The sequence below is a fragment of the Ranitomeya variabilis genome, chromosome 3 (assembly GCF_051348905.1).
Source record: "Ranitomeya variabilis isolate aRanVar5 chromosome 3, aRanVar5.hap1, whole genome shotgun sequence".
Taxonomy (NCBI): domain Eukaryota; kingdom Metazoa; phylum Chordata; class Amphibia; order Anura; family Dendrobatidae; genus Ranitomeya; species Ranitomeya variabilis.
This window is the reverse complement of record NC_135234.1, coordinates 219,748,273-219,764,529: the sequence shown is the minus strand read 5'-3', so window position 1 is coordinate 219,764,529 and position 16,257 is coordinate 219,748,273. Positions and strand designations below refer to the sequence as shown.

The window sequence follows — 16,257 nt, the reverse complement described above, 5'->3', positions numbered from 1 at the left end:
GGAATGTAGAAACAAGTTCTATAGGAGAGTCAAGCATGGGCGGAGGTCTCCCAGAAGGACGCTACCTCATAACCCAGTTAGGCTGACTTCACCAATAACCTTGTTCTAACAATCGTGGCTTATTGTTCTACGTACTTCTATTCTTCTTTCACAACATGTCACAACCTTCACACTGTTCACACACTGTTCACACACTGCTCACACACTGCCAGGGACTAGACTCATAAATCTATACAATATGGTAACCCGAGTTTTATAGGTATCTACTCACTACTAGACTAACCCAGCGTGACACGGCTCATAGAGATCTTTCGGATAATACAGGGCAGATAAAAGAGAACTAATAATGTCTCTTACCTGGCCAGGTATTTCAGTTCATTTGCCGTCCATTATCCCAGATCTCCGTTGTCCGTATCCGCAGGTAAATCTCGAGCAAACACTCTCTCCTCAGGTCCCTGTTCAGGCGCCAAGAAATGTTAAGTCCTTTTCAGTCCCTGGCTTACTAGAAGTAGGCATCCGAGTGAATGACACGCAACACAAAAGATTGTGTGATCATAACAGGGAAAGCTCAGGAGCCCGTCTGACTCACCGGGTGCTCACCCCTCCTTTATACAGAGAAGAGTTATACATTTTAAGACATGCGCACAAGCGCTCATATTCTCTTACAAAGCTTATCTATACTGTGAAATTTACGACCTCTAGTATGTAGGTAAAAAGTTACATCAGTCGAGAAGGAATGCGTCCATAAAAAAGAAATGTCAACTTTGCTCTAGTTTCTTCTGATAAGAAGTCAGATGTTTCAGGACAAAGACACAATGGATTCTTTCAGTCTAATCTCTACAATATATATATATATATATATATATATATATATATGTATGTATATATATATATGTATGTATATATATATATATATATATATATGTATATATATATATATATATATATATATATATATATTTTACAGAAAATCAATTTTATTTTTTTCACTTGTTTTTTATTTACTTTGTACCACTGTATGACTTTCACTTTTTGCAGAAGAAGCATTGCAATGCTTTACAAACTGTCAGCGCTGCACTGATAGACAAACTTGCTATAGCAAGTCATCGGGTCACCATGGCAATGATCGGTCCCTCGCGAAGACGTTGCTAGTGGGCTCCCTCCCTCTGCTTGCCTGCTAAATACTGCAATCAATTTCGACCGCAGTATTTAGGGGTTAAAATGCCGGGAACATTGCGGCCACCACTCCTGCACTGAGTGGCAGGTGTTGGCTGTCTGAATCAGCTGACACCCGGCGGCGATCGTGCGCTCACTGCATCTATGCCATTACATATTTATATGTCAAAGGTCAGTAAGTACCAGGCGACCATGACGTATGGATAGAAAAGAAGAGCTGAAGACACCAACGGGTAAGTATAATACTAAATGCAGGGATCGTAGATTAGTAGCACCACTCAAACATGCTGGACTGATGCCTTAATGGGGTTATCTGGTCCAAATCGATAAATCTGCAGTCACTTTGTGTGACTGCAGACTTATGAATCACCCCAGCGCATGCCCTGTGTGCTGTGGGGATTCAGCTGTTTCTGAGCAGGGACCGGAGGGTGGTATGTATGAGTTATGTAAACTCCCTGCCAGTGGGCGCGGCTTTGCTTACATACTCTTGTATTGCACAAGGTCTAGTGGGCGGCTAGAGGGCACAGTCTCGCTCAATACAGAGTGCTGATCTGAGTCATCCTCGTTGAGATGCTGCAGCAGCTGGATTTTGTAAGGGTGCCATTTGTAAGTAGCTAATATCCGCCTAAGGGATGTTAGACTGATGCCAGATCGGCACGCTGAATTTGCAGAATGTGCAAAACAAAAATTGGAACAGGACCCTCAGTTTAAATAGAACATTATGTTCAGTGATGAGGCAAACTTTTTTGTGTGGTCCATTTATGTGGATACACCTAAACAACATGGGAATGGTGACAGTTTTCTTGTGTAGGGTGTCTTGCATTGAAATCTGCTGCAATGACCCGGGTACTGCGTTTACCAGACATCAACACAATTTCTATCCGCTCCTCACGTGTTAACCTTTGCGACATGTCAATGGCTGTAAACAAAGAGAAACTTGTAAATAACGCATGAAAGAATAAAGTTACATTAAAACCAAGCACACAATTGTTTTTTTTTTTTTTGTGAAATTCTCAATAAGTTTGATGTGTCACATGACCCTCTTCCCATTGGAAAAAATAAAGTTGGATCCAAAATGGCCGACTTCAAAAATGGCCGCCACCCATCTTGAAAAGTTTTCCCCCTACCATATACTAATGTGCCACAAACAGGAAGTTGATATCACCAACCATTCCCATTTTATTTAGATATATCCATATACATGGCCCACCCTGTGTATTAAGAGAAAATTATTTGTGCTAGTCTAAATATTTAACAGCTATCCTGGTTATAAGTTCTCTCTGAACATTGATGACCAATAGAATTTCATTACTGTTTGTAATAGTTGCTATTTTTTAAATTATTATTATTAAATATACAGTATATATGAATGTTTCTTTTTCCTAGCTGATAATTGTTTTTACATCATGTTAACAGGACAGCTGACACCCCGCAAAGGACACGAGGTTTCCAAGAGAAAATGCAAAAATTCATCCTTTATATCTTTACATATATCACCTGAAAAATTAGAGGTACTCGGTTAATGCATTTATTAAAATTGATTTACATAATTGAATATGGAACAAAATGAAAATATACATTTTCTATAGGAGACCATACTTTGTTAAGGAAAAAAAAAATCACAACCATATTTTGTACACCTAATATGTGCTATTTAACCTAGGGGCGTACACACTGCTTGGGGCCCCTGTGCTAGAAATGTGTCTGTGCTCCCCTCCTTTTTTGGCGACCATGCGACAGATATGTGTATATTTTTTTTACAGTGTCCTCTCATAAAACATATCCGCCCCTTATTACATAGTGCCCTTTCTTTGTGTATAGCGCCGTCCCTTATCACATAGTTCCCTCTTGTTATATACAGCACCATCCCTTACATATCAGATTCTCATTATTTTTGTTATTTACAGCTCTCCATTTTTTATTACATACCATCCGCTCTTATTAGATATAAACTGAAATGACGGCTGATGGAGCCTGGGAAAGCTTCTTTTGTGATGGATACGGCTGATGGACTGGTCTTCCAGTCAGCTGCTCTATCTGCTGTAATTTTACAAGAGAGTACTCTATGTAATAAAGAGAGTGTGCTGTGAATAACAAACATAATAAGAATATTCAATGTAAGGGATGGTGCTATAGATGACAAGACATGATAATGTGTAATAATGGACAATACTCCACATAATAGGACACTATATAATAAAGGACGGCACCATACATAAATAGAGAGAATGTTACATAATAAGGGATGGCAGGGTACTGATACCGCAGACAGGATTTTGTGATACATACACCGCCGAAGCAGTCACAGGAAGTGAGACCTAATAAGAGGACACAAGGTATGCGATATTGGATACTATATCAGACTAGGGATGGGGGACCTGGCAACATACAGTTGTATACACACCAACCACCTTACAACTATAAGGATTGCTCAGGCGCCTCCCTTGTGGAGGGTGCCTTTTCTACAAGATTGTCTCCCAGCTATTGTCTGGGAGACACCTTGCAAGTGAACACTCATTTAACTAAATACCTCCCAGCTGTTGCTGGGAGCATTTACCATGTGTGTGTGTGCTGCCCCTATTAGAACAGTTGAGTGCACACACACACCCCCTAGGCACGCTGCCGGGACACAGTGCAGCGTGCACAGAGGAGGGAGAAGACAGGAGCATGCCTGCGATCGTGCCGTGGGTCGATGAGTAAGCTGGTGTCCATGGAGGGAGGAGGGGACACCATGCCGGGCATAGTGCTTCATGCCCCTTTCTCTGATCATTGATTTTGCTCTTCTGCAACACTTGAAAAACATATATATTCTACTCGCCTTTCTCTGCTCCTACTCCATGCGTCCCCACCATCGCTCATGACGTCACTGCCATATGCCCCCAGTCATGGGCACACCGAGGTCAGGTGTTGGACGCAAATTGGACAGCGGTGTGCACTGCAGTACAGGGTGCTGGCGGATTCTTTGTGCTGCAATATATTTCAGCTGAATGTGTGTTCAAGGATGCACATCTAGCTGAAATATTAGCTGGTGTCAGCGGGCCTCACTCCACCTCTGGACCCGATTTAAGATTTACTTTTTTGTGTTTATAAAAATTAAAAGTTTGAAAAGTTATAATTTTTCACACTTTTAAGCAAAATATGTTATCATGTTAAAAACATATTTTCATTATTTTAAGATGCTAAAAGTCTTAAAAGTTTATTAGTAATTTTCTACATTTTTAAGGATATATCCAAAACAAATTTTTGATGACCAATATTGAAGAGGCTTCAAAGGGAAGCTGTCATCAGGATTTTATACTCCATGCTAATGGCAAGTTAAGGATTAGGCTGCCGTCACACTAGCAGTATTTGGTCAGTATTTTACATCAGTATTTGTAAGCCAAAACCAGGAGTGGAACAATTAGAGGAAAAGTATAATAGAAACATATGCACCACTTCTGTATTTATCACCCACTCCTGGTTTTGGCTTACAAAAACTGATGTAAAATACTGACCAAATACTGCTAGTGTGACGGCAGCCTTAGTGATGAGCGAATAGTGCTCAGAGATTTAGCTTTCCTCAGCTGAATGATTTACATCTGTTAGCCAGCTTGATTACATGTGGGGATTCCCTAGCAACCAGGCAACCCCCACATGTACTTATGCTGGCTAACAGATGTAAATCATTCAGCTGCGGCGATGAAAACTAAATCTCCGAGCACTTACAAATACTCGGAGGACAGCCGACACCCGAGGATGCTCGAGAAATCTCAAGTAACGAGTATATTCGCTCATCACTAGTAAGGACTTAATCATTAATTCACCATTAACTGTTATTTTTTTGTTGTATAAAATTCTGATGATGGCTTACACCCCATTTTATAAAGTGCAGCTACCAAAGTTTTCAAAACCACAATCAAGATGTGTTTTAAATCTTTTGGCATCTTCTGAAGGCACTATGCATCAATCGTCATTTTTACTGCATGGACCCGATTGTATGGTAAATCTGGATGCTATGGAAAACATTTGTGCTACAGTTTTACGACTTTAATGACCCTATATGCAGCACCAGGCCCCATTATGTCATTGTCTCTGTTGCCTCCACATAGTGGGGGTCTAGCAAATGATTACTATGATAATATAATTTTGGGCTCTTACATCACAGCTTTTATTTTATAATAGCTGCATGAAGGCTTATTTTGTATAGCACCATTTTGGGGTATCGGTAAAAATTTTGGGGGTGAGGATTGGTAAAAAATAGTAACCCCAACATTGTTTTTTATTGTTTTTCCATTTGCGGGAAAAAGCATGTTAACTAGAATGTACTAGTATGTTAGGAAGTTATTAAAAAGCAATATCTCATAATTTTAATTTCATTAGCGCTGTTGGGAGGCGAGATATATGGTAATGAAGTTTGATGGCAGCTTTATCTTCTGGACAATGTCCTGCCCATACCCTGGAAGAGTTAATTTCCTTAAAGTGATAAAAGATGATTTATCAATAACAAGGCACCTGATATGAGACTCAGGCTGGGATCACACATGCGAGAAACAGGGCCGAGTCTCGCATGTTAATACCAGGCACTCTGGAGCGGAGCGTGCGCCTCCATGTATTGCTATGCAGCCGTACGCTCCGCTCCTGAGTGACGGCAGCAATGCCGGGTATTAACATGCGAGGCTCGGCGTGTTTCTCACATGTGTGATCCCGGCCTTACAGGCAGGACTTTTTTCAGCAGTCTATAGCCTGTATGCCCATATTACTAGTTTAGATAGGTCAAATGTGGTGACATAATCCCATTAACTTTTACATTTTTGGAGATTTAAAAATCTCAATCTTGATCTTTCTGTTCAGTTTTCAATGTTCCACGTAAGCAAGTCGGTTAACAAGCACTTATCATGCATACAAACATTGGCCCATTTATAAGATAACCTACTTTTGTGTTAGATATTGCTTCAATGATTATGGCTTACTGAATTTATTGCAGGTATTTTGTGATATTTGTTTTCTCTGTTACTGGATATCTGTGAACATGTTCAATTAGTTCAGATTAAAAAAAAACTACAGCTAGAAAACGCCTGGTGGCCAAATACAGTGTATGCAGTATGTTAATTCTTACTTGGCATCCAGTGACAAACTCATTGATACAGGCTCAAACATTGTCACTGCTGGACACTGATTGTTTAGTTTGCTTTTCTTTTTGTGCCCCATCCATACAGATCAATGCAGAGGTAGAGAAGTATGGTAGATTGGCTGCTCATAGAGGTAGACACATAAACATTGTTTCTTTAAGTTTTCCACTGGTTTATTTAGGTGCAGCTTAAACCAGGGCAGGGTTTGCAACATAAACATTGACTTTCTAGCCTAACTTGAAAACAAAACAAAAACAAATGGCATAGTCCATGTTGATGCGGAGATCTGCCTGTTCAGGAAACAAACATAGAAAAAAAAGCTCCAACTTTCCTTTATCTTCAGGCACAAAGCTCTGGAGTTCACATCACCAGGGACGCCCAACTACGAATGATTCAGAAGGCTGACTATTTATTTAACTCCTAAACCACACTTTGAGGTGGAGATACAGCCTCTCACCTACTCTTTAGCTGTTCACTAAAGCTAGCCCTTAACATGGCCGATTGAGGCTATGTGCACGTTTCAGAATGGTGTGTGGATTTTTCCGCACTGTTTTTGCAAAATCCGCAGGTAAACCGCACTGCGAATTTTTGTGCGGGTTCCACCTGCGGGTTTTACACCTGTGGATTCCTATTGAGGAGCAGGTGTAAACCGCTTCGGAATCCGCACAAAGAATTGACGTGCTGTGGGAAAAAACGCTGTGTTTCCGCGCTTTTTTCCCGCAGCATGATCACTGCGGATTTTGTTTTCCATACGTTTACATGGTACTGTACAACGCATGGAAAACAGCTGCAGATCCGCAGAGTCAAATCCGTTGCCGATCCGCAGCAAAATCTGCAACGTGTGCACATACCCTAACCCTTCTCAGCACTTAGTGTACTGGAGAATTTTTCTAGTTTCATATCACTGAAGCTAAGTGATACATACGGTATCTCCCCTCCAGTACTTTGCCAGTGACTTTGTCACAGGAGATAGATAAGATTGCTGTAACTGTACAGTCATATAATTTCATGATCGGGCAAAGGATTTCAACTGTCCCATTTATATGATGGAAACTCAACAGGTTTGTGCATTATGTGATTTTTGTTGAGCTTGATGGAGTTTTTGTGCAGCATGTCTGAAATGATGTGCAGCATGACGGGTACAATGACAATTGCACATATGCCTATATTAATATGCTACATGAATACAAATTCAGGTAGCCATACATTTATTTTTAGAGTAAATTTCAAACCTTTTTTTTTATTATTTTTTAAAGATCTACCAGCTTATTCCCTCCAGATAATTTTTAGCTTTAAAGAAGTTGTCCACTACTATAACTTTTTATTTTTTTCATAAATCTTGCTATTATGTGCCACTGAAAACATCTACTGTGTTTATTTTAGCAACATTACCTTTTATCATGCAGTAGCAGCACATCTTTAGTGCTGGATCCAGCTCTCATGGGGTTAATCGACAACTTCCTTTCTCCTGAGTTATTGTGCTCTAATACTACAAGTTCCATGATGCATTGCACTTGCCTGTAACTCTGCACCTGGCACACCCACTCCAAAACACACCCCAACCCCTCCCTTCTCTCCCTCCTCTATCTTCAAAAAGATTTGTGATGTCATTTCTGTCCAACCTTCTCTTTTACATTTGTCCAACCCACACTCCATTGCACACAGATAGATGGATAGATAGATAACAAATAGATAGATAGATGAATACATACAGATCTATAATATAACGCTGGGAGCGTCACTCTGTCTGAAGCCTTTATAGACTGCGCAAGCGCCGGCGCAGTCTGGACCCCACAGAGTGATGCAGCCCAGGAGATCGCGGTATGCGTAAGCACTGAACGCACACCGCGATCTCCAACGGAGAAGCAGGGACGTGCCAGGAGGGTGAGTATGCTATATTCACCTGTCCCGTTCCACCGATGCGCTCTGCTCTGCCTGTGACGTTCAGTTCAGAGGGCGCGATGACGCGCTTAATGCGCGCCGCCCTCTGACTGAACAGTCACAGCCAGAGGACCCGGAAGACGGAGCGGCACGCAGCACTGGATCAGGGCCAGGTGACTATAGCAAGTGCCGGGGGCCTGAGCTAGCAGCGACTCAGGCACCTGACCCCCACAGCGCGCCGGTGTCCCCGCCTGCTTAGGCCCCCAGCGACGATAGGGGAGTATGTGATTTTTTTTTATTATTATTGCAGCAGCATACAGGGCATATAATACTATGGAGCATCTTATGGGGGCCATCAACCTTTATGAAGCAGCATACAGGGCATATACTATGGAGCATCTTATGGGGGCCATCAACCATAATGGAGCAGCATACGAGGCATATACTTTGGAGCATCTTATGGGGGCCATCAACCTTTATGGAGCAGCATATCAGGCATATACTATGGAGCATCTTATGGGGGCCATCAACCTTTATGGAGCAGCATATTAGGCATATACTATGGAGCATCTTATGGGGGCCATCAACCTTTATGGAGCAGCGTATGGGGCATATGGATGGGAGCAGCAAATTACAGAACGGTGGCGCAGGATGGGAGCAGCACATGACACAATAGAGCAGCACATGACAGAATAGGGCAGCACATGACAGAACGGGGGTGCAGGATGCAAGCAGCACATGACAGTGGGGGCTCAGGATGGGAGCAGCACATTACAGAACTGTGGCGCAGGATGGGAGCAGCACATGACAGAACGGGGGTGCAGGATGGCAGCAGCACATGACAGAACGGGGGTGCAGGATGGAAGCAGCAAATGACAGAATGGGGGTGCAGGATGGGAGCAGCACATGACAGGATGGGGGCGCAGGATGGGAGCAGCACATGACAGGATGGGGGCGCAGGATGGGTGCAGCACATGTCAGAATGGGGGAGCAGGATGGGAGCAGCACATGACAGAATGGGGCCGCAGGATGGTAGCAGCACATGACAGAACTGGGGCGTAGGATGGGAGCAGTACATGACAGAATGGGGGCTCAAGATGGGAGCAAAGCATGATAGCATGGGGGCACAGGATGGGAGCAGCACATGACAGAATGGGGGCACAGGATGGCAGCAGCACATGACAGAATCGGGGCTCAGGATGGGAGCAGCACATGACAGAACGGGGGCGCAGGATGGGAGCAGCACATGACAGAACAGGGGAGCAGGATGGAGCTTTTTTCGTTTATCGCTCCCCTTCTTTCCAGGGCCATAATTTTTCCGTCAATATGGCCATGTGAGGGCTTATTTTTTGCGGGACAAGTTCTACTTTTGAACGACACCATTGGTTTTAGCATGTCGTGTAACAGAAAATGTGAAAAAAATTCAAAGTGTAATGAAATTGCAAATAAAGTGCAATCCCACACTTGTTTTTTGCTTAGCTTTTTTGCTAGGTTCACTAAATGCTAAGGCTGTGTGCACACGTTGCGGATTTAATTGCAGATCCGCAGCGTTTTTTGCCGCACAGAATTGCATCAAATCCACAGTGTAGTGCACAACCATTGTAAGTCTATGGGAGCCGCAGACTTGTTGTGCACATGCTGTGAAAAAAGCCACACCGAAACGCAGCTTTTTTTTCTCGCAGCATGTCACATCTTTTGTGCGGAACTGCAACGTTTCTGCACCCTTAGACTTTCATTGAGTCGGGCACATCCGCAGCAAAACCGCAGATGTAAAAAAGATCTGCAGTTTTGCTGCGGATGTGGGTCCGAGAAACGCTGCAGTTCGGGAGGAGGAAAGTGTGTGGGCGGAATGTGGGCAGTGACTATGTGCGTGTATGTGTGTTCTGGGTCTGTGGGCTGTCCGGATGTGTGCGGGGCTGTTCGGGTGTGTGCGGGGCTTTTTGGGTGGGTGCCTGGCTGTTTGGGTGTGTGCGGGACTGTTCGGGTGTGTGCGGGTCTGTGCGGGGGGTCTTTTGGGGTGTGTATGCAGGCATCATCCGATGGGACAACAAGTACGCAACATCCAATCTGCAGCTAATTCGGATGTAATCTGGACAGTGGACACACACCCTACGCTATCCATACATCTATCAATAGATATATCTATCCAGATATATCTGTAGATAGATATAGGAATAGATAGATGTATGCATCTATAGATCTATCTATATGTAGATCTGTCTATCCATTTAATCTATCATCTATATGTCTATCTGTGTGTGTAATGGAGTGTGGGTTGGACAAATGTAAAAGAGGATGTTGGACAATAATGACATCACAAATCTTTTTTTTTTGTTCAATAATACATCTTTATTTAGCTTTCAAAAATGCACCAAAACGCAGAAAAAACGCGCAAAAACCGCACCAAAAGCGAATAAAAAAATGCATCAAAACTCCGCAAAAAACTGCATAAAAAACGCATCAAAACTGCACCAAAACCGCACCAAAAACTGCATCAAAACCGCACCAAAATTGCATCAACACTGCACCAAAACTGCACAAAACCGCGCAAAAACCACACCAAAAACGGCATCAAAACCGCACCAAAAATGGCATCAAAACTGCACCAAAAACTGCATCAAAACCGCACCAAAAACTGCATCAAAACCGTGCAAAAACCACACCAAAAACAGCATCAAAACCGCACCAAAAACGGCATCAAAACCGCACCAAAAACTGCATCAAAACCGCGCAAAAACCACACCAAAAACGACATCAAAACCGCACCAAAAACGGCATCAAAACCGCACCAAAAACTGCATCAAAACCGCGCAAAAACCACACCAAAAACGGCATCAAAACCGCACCAAAAACTGCATCAAAACCGCACCAAAAACTGCATCAAAACCGCGTAAAAAAACAACACCAAAAACGGCATCAAGACCGCACCAAAAACTGCATCAAAACCGCACCATAAACTGCATCAAAATCGCACCAAAACTGCACCAGGTTTTGATGCAGTTTTTGGTGCAGTTTTGATGCTGTTTTTGATGCGGTTTTTGCGCGGTTTTGATGCAGTTTTTGGAAATAAATAAATGGAAAATGTGCATGATTTGAATGGAAACATGCATGAAAAAATGGATTCGGAGGCCAGATTCATCATTTCACATCTCAGTTTCATACTTTTTTTGCCGGATCCGTCGCTGTGCGTTTTTTTGCCGGACAGAAAAAACTTTCCTCTGTATGTGTTTTCCGTCCGGCGGAAACAGCTTTTTTGACAGATCTGGCAAAAAACGGATGAAACGTGTGGCCATCAGGCGCAATCCGGCGCTAAGGCTACTTTCACACTAGCATCGTGCACTGCACGTCGTTATGCGTCGTTTTGTAGAAAAAACGCATCCTGCAAAAGTGCTTGCAGGATGCGTTTTTTCTCCATTGACTTGCATTAGCGACGCAGTGCGACGCATTGCCACACGTCGCAACCGTCGTGCGACTGTTGCGTCGGACCGTCCCCACCAAAAACGTTGCATGTAACGTTTTTTGGTGCGTCGTGTCCAGTATTTCCGACCGCGCATGCGCGGCCGGAACTGCGCCCCCTCCTCCCCGCACCTCACAATGGGGCAGCGGATGCGTTGAAAAACAGCATCCGCTGCCCCTGTTGTGCGGCGCTTCCACAGTATGCGTCGGTGCGCCGCAACGTCGCATTGCGACGTGCAGTGCACGACGCTAATGTGAAAGAAGCCTAATACAACTCTATGAGAAAAAAACGGATCCGGCGGAAAAAAATGGATCCGTTTTTTACAAAACTCACCGGATTGTGCCTGACGGCAAAAACCTGATGTTTGAAAGCAGCCAGATATATCTATAGATACATAGATGTATCTATCCATATATCTATCTATAAATATAACTATAGATAGATATATCCATAGATATATAATAGAAAGGCCGATGTTTCTAAGGCTACTTTCACACTTGCGTTTTTAGCAATCCGTCGCAATCCGTCTTTTTGGGAAAAAAACGGATCCTGCAAATGTGCTCGCAGGATGCGTTTTTTACCCATAGACTTGTATTAGCGACGGATCACGATGGATGGATGGCCACACGTCGCATCCCTCGTGCAATGGATGTGCGGTCTTGCGAGACCGCTTCGTCATCATCTCGCGAGACTGCAATGCACTCTTCAGACCTGAGCGCGAGGAGCATCGGTAACCGGCCACTTCGATCCGGGCACCAACGGAGTGTGAGTGTGTAACTATTTTTTATTTTTTTAATTATTTTTAACATTAGATCTTTTTACTATTCATGCTGCATAGGCAGCATGAATAGTAAAAAATTGGTCACACAGGGTTAATAGCAGCATTAACCGAGTGCGTTAACACCGCGGTCAATGCTGCCATTAACCCTGTGTGAGCGCTGCCCGGAGGGGAGTACGGAGCGGGCACTGACTGCGGGGAGGAAGGAGCGGCCATTTTCTTCCGGACTCTGCGCGTCACTGATTGATTGTGGCTGTTTTGCCACGACCAATCAGCGACTTGAATTTCCATGACAAACAGAGGCTGCGACCAATGAATATCCGTGACAGACAGAAAGACAGACAGAAGGAGCGACAGAAAGACGGAAGTGACCCTTAGACAATTACGTATATAGTAGATCTTTGTCAATCACGGACACCAGTTTAAATGGAATATGTTTGGTATTGCCATGTCCATAAAAGTCCGATCTATAAAAATATAAAATTAATTATCCCAATTGGGTCTCTACTCCTACATAAAAATGTGATAAAACAGGTAAAATATCATATTTATCCTAAATGGCAGTTCGTCACACAAAAAACAAGCCCTTGCACAGCTGAGTCGACTGAAATATAAAAATGTTACAGGTCTCGTAAAATGGTGAAACTGTTTTTTTCTTTCATAATTTTTTTAAATTTTCTCTCTCTATTTAAATGAAAAAAAAATCTATACAGGTTTAGTATAGGAGTTTTTGTACAGATGTGAAAAATAATGATTCAGATGAATTTTTACCAAAGACTGTATGCGTCAAAAATAAAATTCAAAAAGCAGTGGCAGAATCACAATTTTTCTCGATATCACTGCAACTTAGAAATTTGTTACAATTTTTCCAGTATATTGAATGTTAAAACAAATGCCATCACTCAAATATACAACTTGTCCTGAAAAAAAAAGCTCTTTTTGACTTTGCCGATGGAAAGATAAATACGTTTTGATTCTTGGGAGAAGAGAAGGAAAAACACGACACGTCAAAAAGGAAAATTGGCTGTGGAGGGAAAGGGTTAAAGAGGACCTGTGAACCGTTGTAAAGTGGCCACATTTTGTTGTTATTTTATTTCTGCTGCTCCTAAGAGTTTTCTTTTTTTAATTCTGCCATAGGGTTCCAGAGACTGTGGCCTCTTTGCTTATTTTGCCCAATATGCTGTTATGGTCTTTCCAAAGGGGTGGTGCTCACAGGATAATTATTCAGAGCAATCTACCTCACACCCACTAGCTTAGAGACAAGTGAAAATTAGAAATAGCACAGGGAAAAACTAGTAAAAAGTGAAGAATACAAGTCCTATAATGACCAGAAATAGCATTATTTTGAATGTGCGCACACAGGACAGTTTATTCTGAAAAATTATTGGAAAGTGCAGAAACGATTTAAGCTTTGAGTGTCTGAACAGTCCATACAAGTTACAGTGATCAATACTTTACAGTGGTTAAAGGCAATATATCAGTAGGTTTTTGTTATGTAATCTGAGAGCCCCATAGTGTAGTTACAAAGACCCTGATTCCAGCGATGTGTCACTTGCTGGACTGTGTTTAACTAGGTGTTTGTAGCAGGAGATTATCACTAGAAGACAACTGGTCTTGTGTATCCTAGTCCAACCACAGCCCCAGCACTGATTAGCAGCTTTCTGTAACAATACAATGTGTACATAGAAAGCTATGTAGTGGGGTTATACAAAGATGAACAACTGAGCTCTGCTCAATCTGCAGCAGAGAAAACTGTGATTCTACCATAATTGCTGCACCCCGTAATTACCGTATATACTATAGTATAAGCTGACCCGAGTATAAGCCGACCCCCCCTAATTTTGCAACAAAAAAACTGGGAAAACTTATTGACGCGAGTATAAGCCTAGGGTGGAAAATGCAGCAGCTACCAGTAAATGTCAAAAATAAAAATAGATACCAATAAAAGTAACATTAATTGAGACATCAGTAGGTTAAGTGTTTTTGAATATCCATATTGAATCAGGAGCCCCATATAATGCTCCATGCAGTTCATTATGGCCCCATAAGATGCTCCATATACAAATATGCCCCATATAATACTCCATGCAGTTCATTATGGCCCCATAAGATGCTCCATATACAAATATGCCCCATATAATGCTCCATGCAGGTCATTATGGCCCCATAAGATGCTCCATATACAAATATGCCCCATATAATACTCCATGCAGTTCTTTATGGCCTCATAGATGCCCCATATAATGCTCCATGCAGTTATGGCCCCATAGATGCCCCATATAATGCTCCATGCAGTTCTTTATGGCCTCACAGATGCCCCATATAATGCTCCATGCAGTTCTTTATGGCCCCATAGATGCCCCATATAATGCTCCATGCAGTTCTTTATGGCCCCATAGATGCCCCATATAATGCTCCGTGCAGTTTTTTATGGCCCCATAGATGCCCCATATAATGTTCCATGCAGTTCTTTATGGCCCCATAGATGCTCCATATAATGCTCCATGCAGTTCTTTATGGCCCCATAGATGCCCCAAAAATGCTCCCTATGGGAGTGGAGTCCATATTTATTACTTTAATGAGCGGTACCAGTGACTGCTGAACAGGGGAAGAAGCTGTGCCAGAAGCAGGTGAGTATTTGACAGTCGTCGCTCCCCCTCACCCGCCGACTATGACTCGAGTATAAGCCGAGAGGGGCACTTTCAGCCCATTATTTTGGGCTGAAAATCTCTGCTGATACTCGAGTATATACGGTAAGTGATACATCACTGGAATCATGGACTCTGTCCTTATCTCATGCTGCTGTCAGATTATATAGCAAAAAACTACTGACCTTTCCCCTTTAAAATTCTCTTACAGTGTTTACGGAATTTTTGGTCTAGATAATTAAATAAAATGTTACTACGTGCACAAAAAGTATGTTTGATTAAATACTTGTGGGTTCTTTTTATAACATTATATTGAGTGCAGATCTCCAATTCCTATGATAAATTTCAGATAAAAGCAGTCTGTTGGATTTACCCCTTAACGACCACCAATACAGTTTAAAATGGATTTGCGATATAAGAGGATAGCATCCATGTATTGGTGACAATCCAGCAGCTGTCTGCTGTACACTATAGCTGACAACTTGCTGTATCAGCCACGATCAGTGTTGGCACCGACCAAGGCCGTTTAACCCCTTAAATACTGTTGTAAATAGTGACTACAGCATCTAGATGGTTAACAGAGTGTGGGGGCTCCTTTTAACCCCATCAAGACCGTGTGATCTTGATTGTGTGGTCCTGATGTTTGCAATGGCATTTCAGGGCCAAATAATGGCCTTAACCCCTTCATGACTGGAGGTATTTTTTTTGTGTGTTTTCCTTTTTTGCTCCCCTTCCTCCCAGAGCCCTAACTTTTTTTTTTCTCAATGTGAGCATGTGAGGGCTTTTTTTTGTGGGCTGAGTTGTACTTTTGAACGACACCATTGATTTTAAGATATTGTGTACTGGAAAACCGGAAAAAAAATGAAAGTGCGGTGAATTTCCAAAAAAAGTGCAATTCCACAATTGTTTTTTGTTTTGCTTTTTCACTATGTTCACTAAATGCTAAAACTGACCTGCCATTATGATTCTCTAGGTCTTTACGAGTTCAGAGACACCAATCATGTCTAGGTTATTTTTTATGTAAGTGGTGAAAAGTGAAAAAAAAAAATCAAAATTTTGTAAAAAAAAAATAAATAAATAAAACGCGCCATTTTCTAATACCCGTAGCGTCTCCATTTTTCATGATGTCGGGTTGGGTGAGGGCTTATTTTTTGTGCGCCGAGCTGACGTTTTTAAAGATACTATATTGGTGCAGATATGATCTTTTGA

At 42.3% G+C, this 16,257-nt stretch overlaps 1 long non-coding RNA gene across 4 annotated transcripts in view; it reads left to right on the top strand.

The window, feature by feature from the left end:
• Window positions 1–16,257, top strand: part of LOC143815684 (uncharacterized) — a 358,696-nt gene that overhangs the window by 191,232 nt on the left and 151,207 nt on the right. For 3 of the 4 annotated variants that reach the window (XR_013223781.1, XR_013223782.1, XR_013223784.1), the window contains one exon: window positions 2,593–2,687. The exons of the other annotated variant lie outside the window; for it this stretch is intronic. This is a non-coding gene — a long non-coding RNA (uncharacterized LOC143815684). The remainder of the gene's footprint in view (window positions 1–2,592; window positions 2,688–16,257) is intronic. 4 annotated transcript variants of the gene reach the window in all.